This window comes from Rhincodon typus, chromosome 34 (assembly GCF_021869965.1).
Source record: "Rhincodon typus isolate 14 chromosome 34, sRhiTyp1.1, whole genome shotgun sequence".
In the NCBI taxonomy this organism is placed as follows: domain Eukaryota; kingdom Metazoa; phylum Chordata; class Chondrichthyes; order Orectolobiformes; family Rhincodontidae; genus Rhincodon; species Rhincodon typus.
This window is the reverse complement of record NC_063365.1, coordinates 21,774,461-21,779,759: the sequence shown is the minus strand read 5'-3', so window position 1 is coordinate 21,779,759 and position 5,299 is coordinate 21,774,461. Positions and strand designations below refer to the sequence as shown.

The window sequence follows — 5,299 nt, the reverse complement described above, 5'->3', positions numbered from 1 at the left end:
TTGTTTAAAACTCAAGTGTGAATTTTCACACCTGAACCAGAAGCTGTATAAACTGATCAACTTCTCAGGAGGTACTAGGCTGAAACAAAGGGTTAGGAAGTTGATCCAGCGGAGAGTGGGAGTGATTTATAGCAAGAATGATGATAATGTAACAATGTAAATTTACATCGTTTTTGTAGATTCACTCAAGGGAATGTAGGCATTGCTGGCTGGATTAGCATTTATTGCCCATTCCTAGCTGCCCAATGGGCAGTTAAGAGTCAACCATATTGCTTTGGGTCTTGAGTCACGTGTAGGCCAGACCAGGTAAATATGTCAGATTTCCTTCCCTAAAGGCCATTAATGAACCAAGTGCTTTTTTTAAAAAATGACAATCAAGAGTCACAATTAGGCTAGCTTCTTATTTCCAGATTTTTATTGAATTCAAATATCATCATCTGTGATGGCCAGATTTGAACACATGTCCTAAGATCATTGACCCAGATTATTAAATCAGTGATGTTACTACTAAACCACCTCCTCCCCTCAAGTTCTCCAATTCAGCAACATGCCCCAAGAAATTCACATGAGGGGACTTAACTGACTAATATCTGACACTGAGCCACACAAGCTGATATTGGGTCTGCCAAACTGAAGAGGCGGATTTTTTTTAATGATTATCTGAAAGGTTGAGTAAGTGATGGAGAGGTTGGGGGAAATAATTTGAGAGGTTAGGGCACAGGCAGCTGAAACCATAGTCATTGATGATACAGCAAAAAGGAATTAAACAGAATCTAGAACTAGAGAAACCTGGTGGAGATAAAGAGACTAGAACATAGGAGACAAGGAGAACCGTAAAGATTTGAACAGAAGAACAGAGGGAACTAGAAAGCTAAAAAAAGTTGTGATACAGTTTAAAATATTCAAATTGAATGGATTTGTATTTTGTGAATAAAATGTGTGTGTGTGCAGCAGCTCCCAAATGCATTTGTAATTTGTTAAATCAGTCTTATCAAATAAATTATCTAATTATCTACCTGCAGCTGCCAAGTGGTAAAAGGCATGTTTGTTTATAGGGAAAACATGCAAATTTTGCTGTGCAATGCAAAGCAGGATAAATGATAATTAATTGTTCCAGTCTTGTTCCTCCACCCCAGGAGCTTGTCAACTGTCGTTCGCGTTTTATGTTCTGAATTAATCTTTCCGCATTAATGATAGGGAGTTTGCCCAATGCAGTAGGCTCATTGCAAAAATCTTCAATTTTTGTATTCATAGAATGCGTTAAATATGGAAAGTTGCTTCAGAGGAGGTCTCTGGGCAATAATTATTGCAGAGCCATCTCAGTCCAAAGAGCTATGTTTTACAGAGTGATTTACAAAGAGGATCGAGAGGCGAGGAAGGTTAAGGAGGAAATTTCAGATCTCAGTGCCAAGAAAGCTGAAAGTAAGGTTGCGAATATAAAGCAACCAAAACTGAGAATGCTCAAGAGACCAGATTTAGAAAATACTGAGGCTGAATGAAGTTACAGACACTGGGACTTGGAGTGATAACTTTAAAATTGAGGTACTGTCATAAATCCAACATGGATCGATGTATTTTAAAGCAAATATCAGGGAGTCGGCATATTTTCAGTCATATTTTGAGAGCAGCCCCATGCCAGCGTGTTTCTGAAAATCAGAGTGCTTTAATGTGTGCAGAGTAGTCGGCATTATCTCAGCCCCCCCACCCAACCACCAACGTACAGAGAGCAGTGTGCACCACCAACAAAATCAATTACAACCACTCATCAAGATTCCTTCAACGTCATCTTCCAAAACAAGGGCCACTACCATCTAGAAGGACAAGGGCAGCAGACACATGGGAACACCACCACCTGCAAGTTCCCCTCCAAGCCACTCACCATCCTGACTCGGAAATATATCGCTGTGCCTTCACTGTTACTGGGTCAAAATCCTGGAATTCCCCCTCCCTAATAGCATTGCAGGTCTACCTACAGCATGTGAACTGCAGTGGTTCAAGAAGTGGTTCCAGGGTAAACTAGAGACAGGCAATAATTACTTGTACAGTCAGCAACACCCATGTCCTGTGAATGAAGAAAAAGCTCCAGGTTGTGAATTTACATTTCAGCTGGCAGGCATAGACATATTTAAAAACAAACAAAACAGAAATTGCTGGAGAAACTCAGCAAGTCTGGCATCATCTGCGGAGAGAAACAGAATTAATGTTTTGAGTCCATTGATCCTACTTCAGATAAAATAAAACAAAAACTGTGGATGCTGGAAATCTGAAACAAAAACAAAATTGTGGGAGAAACACTTAAGGTCTGGCAGCATGTGTGGAGAGAGAAACAGAGTAAACATTTTGACTGCAGTGAGACCATTCAGGAAAAAAAAATGCAGTTCTTTGTTTTATTTTATGTAGTTGCCTGGAATCTTTTCAGCCTGCTGCGTGAACATTGTTAAAACTGGCGTTCAGACTGCACTGGAATTATCTTAATTTCTACTATTAAATGTGAAATAACAGAGGAGCAGAGTTAATCCTCAGGATTTCACCTGATTGCTGGAGTATTTGCAGCTTTTGTTTGTTTTAATTTGATTTATTTTTCGCTCTCTCGTGATGAACACCCAAAGACAACATCATAAAGTAGGCAATCCTGCAGATTGTCTCTTCCTGCGGGGAATCCCTCTCAGGCTGCGACACGTTTGAAAGTTTGTGCTGGGGGGACCGCCCAGATCCGGATTGCCTCCTACTGATTGGATACTTGCTGTTAGGGGGTGGAGAGATTGGTCCGGGTGGGCCGAGTGGCATCAGAACCGGGAGCGGTAGCGATTCTCCGGGTACAGAAATGGAGCAGTAGCCCCAGCGCGGAGCTCCGCGGCAGCAGCGACCCTCCCCGTGGGGACACAGATGGAGCAGTAGCGACTCTCCCCGTGGGGACAGAGATGGAGCAGTAGCCCCAGCGCGGAGCTCCGCGGCAGTAGCGACCCTCCCCCTGGGGACAGAGAAGGCGCAGTAGCCACCCTCCCCGTGGGGACACAGATGGAGCAGTAGCGACCCTCCCCCTGGGGACAGAGAAGGAGCAGAAGCCCCAGCGCAGAGCTCCGCGGCAGTAGCGACCCTCCCCCTGGGGACAGAGAAGGAGCAGAAGCCCCAGCGCGGAGCTCCGCGGCAGCAGCGGGTCGGTGAAGGTTGGGCCATGGCCTTAAGTAGCTCTCTGTGTGAAAGATGGACAGAGTGTGTGAGAGGGAGAGAAACTGGGACGGAGAGAAATAAGTGAAAGGAAGAGAGAAACAGAGATAACAAGGTGCAGAGCTGGATGAACACAGCAGGCCAAGCAGCATCAGAGGAGCAGGAAAGCTGATGTTTCGGGTCAGGATCCTTCTTCAGAAAATCAAAAATTGTTCATCCAGCTCCACACCTTGTTATCTCAGATTCTCCAGCATCTGCAGTTCCTACTATCTCTGAGAAACAGAGAGGGTGTGAGAGATACAGGGAGTTTGGGAAGACAGGAGGGGAAGTGTGTGAGAGGGGAAGAGAAACAGAGGGAATGAGTAAGAATGGGAGAAAAACTAAGGGAGATTGTGTGTGTGTGTGAGAGAGAGAGAGAGAATGTGGAAATGCTGGAAGGAGAAACAAAATATTTTAAAAAGGTGATGTTTTGAAGGGTGATGGGGTTGTCTGTGTTTCTGTGACATCAAGATGGAATACGTGTATCACTGGGAAAAGGGCAGAAGGTGCCTGTGTCTCTCTGATATAGTTGTGTATTCCTGGGATATACAAACTATGTAACTGTGCTAAGATACATTAAGCTTGTTCCTATATTGTTATTAGGACACAATGTTTCTGTTGGAGTTTGAGTGAGAGAGAAACAGACTGCATCCTTTATAATGTAGTGTCTGGTATCCATTGAGATCCTGACTACACATTTCCACAGCTACTTTTCCTCTGCAGCTTCTGAGGTTTGCTTGTTTTCAGATAATCCCTGTCTGGCTTTTGTTGTCCTAGGGGACAATAAATGGGAAAATGGAGCTTCTATCATTAGCTTTATCAAAATGCAACCTTAAGAGCTTTGTGTATGATTTGAGTTTTGTTTATTATATTGGAAAAAAGTGCAGTTGCAATTATTGGTACATTGTCACATCCGTGCTTCATTTCAGAATTGATGTGATTCAGTTTAGTGTGCTGTGTGGTTGTCAGGCTCGGGTATTCGCCAGTTGTTTGCAAGAAACCCACTGTTTTGCAAAGCAAATTTGAAAGCTACCAAAAATGATCAATTATCATTTAACGTCTCGAATTAGAGCGAGGTGGACAGAAGAAATTGCTCCCCCTTGCACTGGGATTAAAAGTGTTTGCATTTTAAAAATTATGTTTAAGTAGCAAGTTTAAGATAGGGCCGTTTGGTCTGTATACCCATTAGAAGTGTGTTCAGTAAAATTGTGTTTCTCTACACGATGCTAAGGATCTATTGACTGAGAGTACACCTTCAGGCAGGAATCTTGCCCTCACTTTGTCCCTTATTTTTTATTTATTATTTTTAAGATTCACTGTGAAGTGAAACCACTTTGCACCAATATTACACTTGTGGCATAGCTGTATTAATTGCAGATATTGCCTTTCGACGTTTTGTAACACTTCTTGTTTCTGGGCAGGTCCTTTCACTTCAGTCTCTGTCACTTAATGGTGATGATTTTAATGGATTGTGCTTTTCAAACTGATGTGCATATGTTACTTGTTGTAGTTTCAGCATTGAAAAACAAACTGATTATATTTAGACAACAAGGTGCAGGGCTGGATGAACACAGCAGGCCAAGCAGCATCATAGGAGCAGAGAGGCTGACGTTTCGGGCCTAGACCCTTCATCAGAAAAGGGGGAGGGGAAGGGGGTTCTGAAAGAAATAGGGAGAGAGTGGGAGGCCGATAGAAGATGGATAGAGGAGAGGATAGGTGGAGAGGAAACAAACAGGTCGAAGAGGCGGGGATGGGCCAGTAAAGGTGAGTGTAGGTGGGGAGTGAGGAAAGGGATAGGTCAGTCCAGGGAGGACGGACAGGTCAAGGGGGCAGGATGAGGTTGGTGGGTAGGGGATGGAGGTGCGGCTTGAGGTGGGAGGAGGGGATAGGTGGGAGGAAGAACAGGTTAGGGAGGCAGGGACGAGCTGGACTGGTTTTGGGATGCGGTAGGGGGAGGGGAGATTTTGAAGCTTGTGAAATCCACATCGATACCATTGGGCCGCAGGGTTCCCAAGCGGAATATGAGTTGCTGTTCCTGCAACCTTTGGGTGGCATCGTTGTGGCACTGCAGGAGGCCCAGGATGGACATGTC

At 44.1% G+C, this 5,299-nt stretch overlaps 1 protein-coding gene across 3 annotated transcripts in view; it reads left to right on the top strand.

Moving 5' to 3' along the window:
- Positions 1-2,746: 2,746 nt before the first annotated feature.
- slc29a3 (solute carrier family 29 member 3) overlaps positions 2,747-5,299 on the top strand; it is a 19,257-nt gene continuing 16,704 nt past the window's right edge. The window contains exon 1 of one of the 3 annotated variants that reach the window (XM_048616410.1): positions 2,747-3,157. The gene's annotated coding sequence lies outside the window, so the exon portion shown is untranslated. Of the gene's footprint in view, positions 3,168-5,299 lie in introns of all 3 variants that reach the window. The other 2 variants (XM_048616411.1, XM_048616412.1) reach the window with 2 other exon arrangements.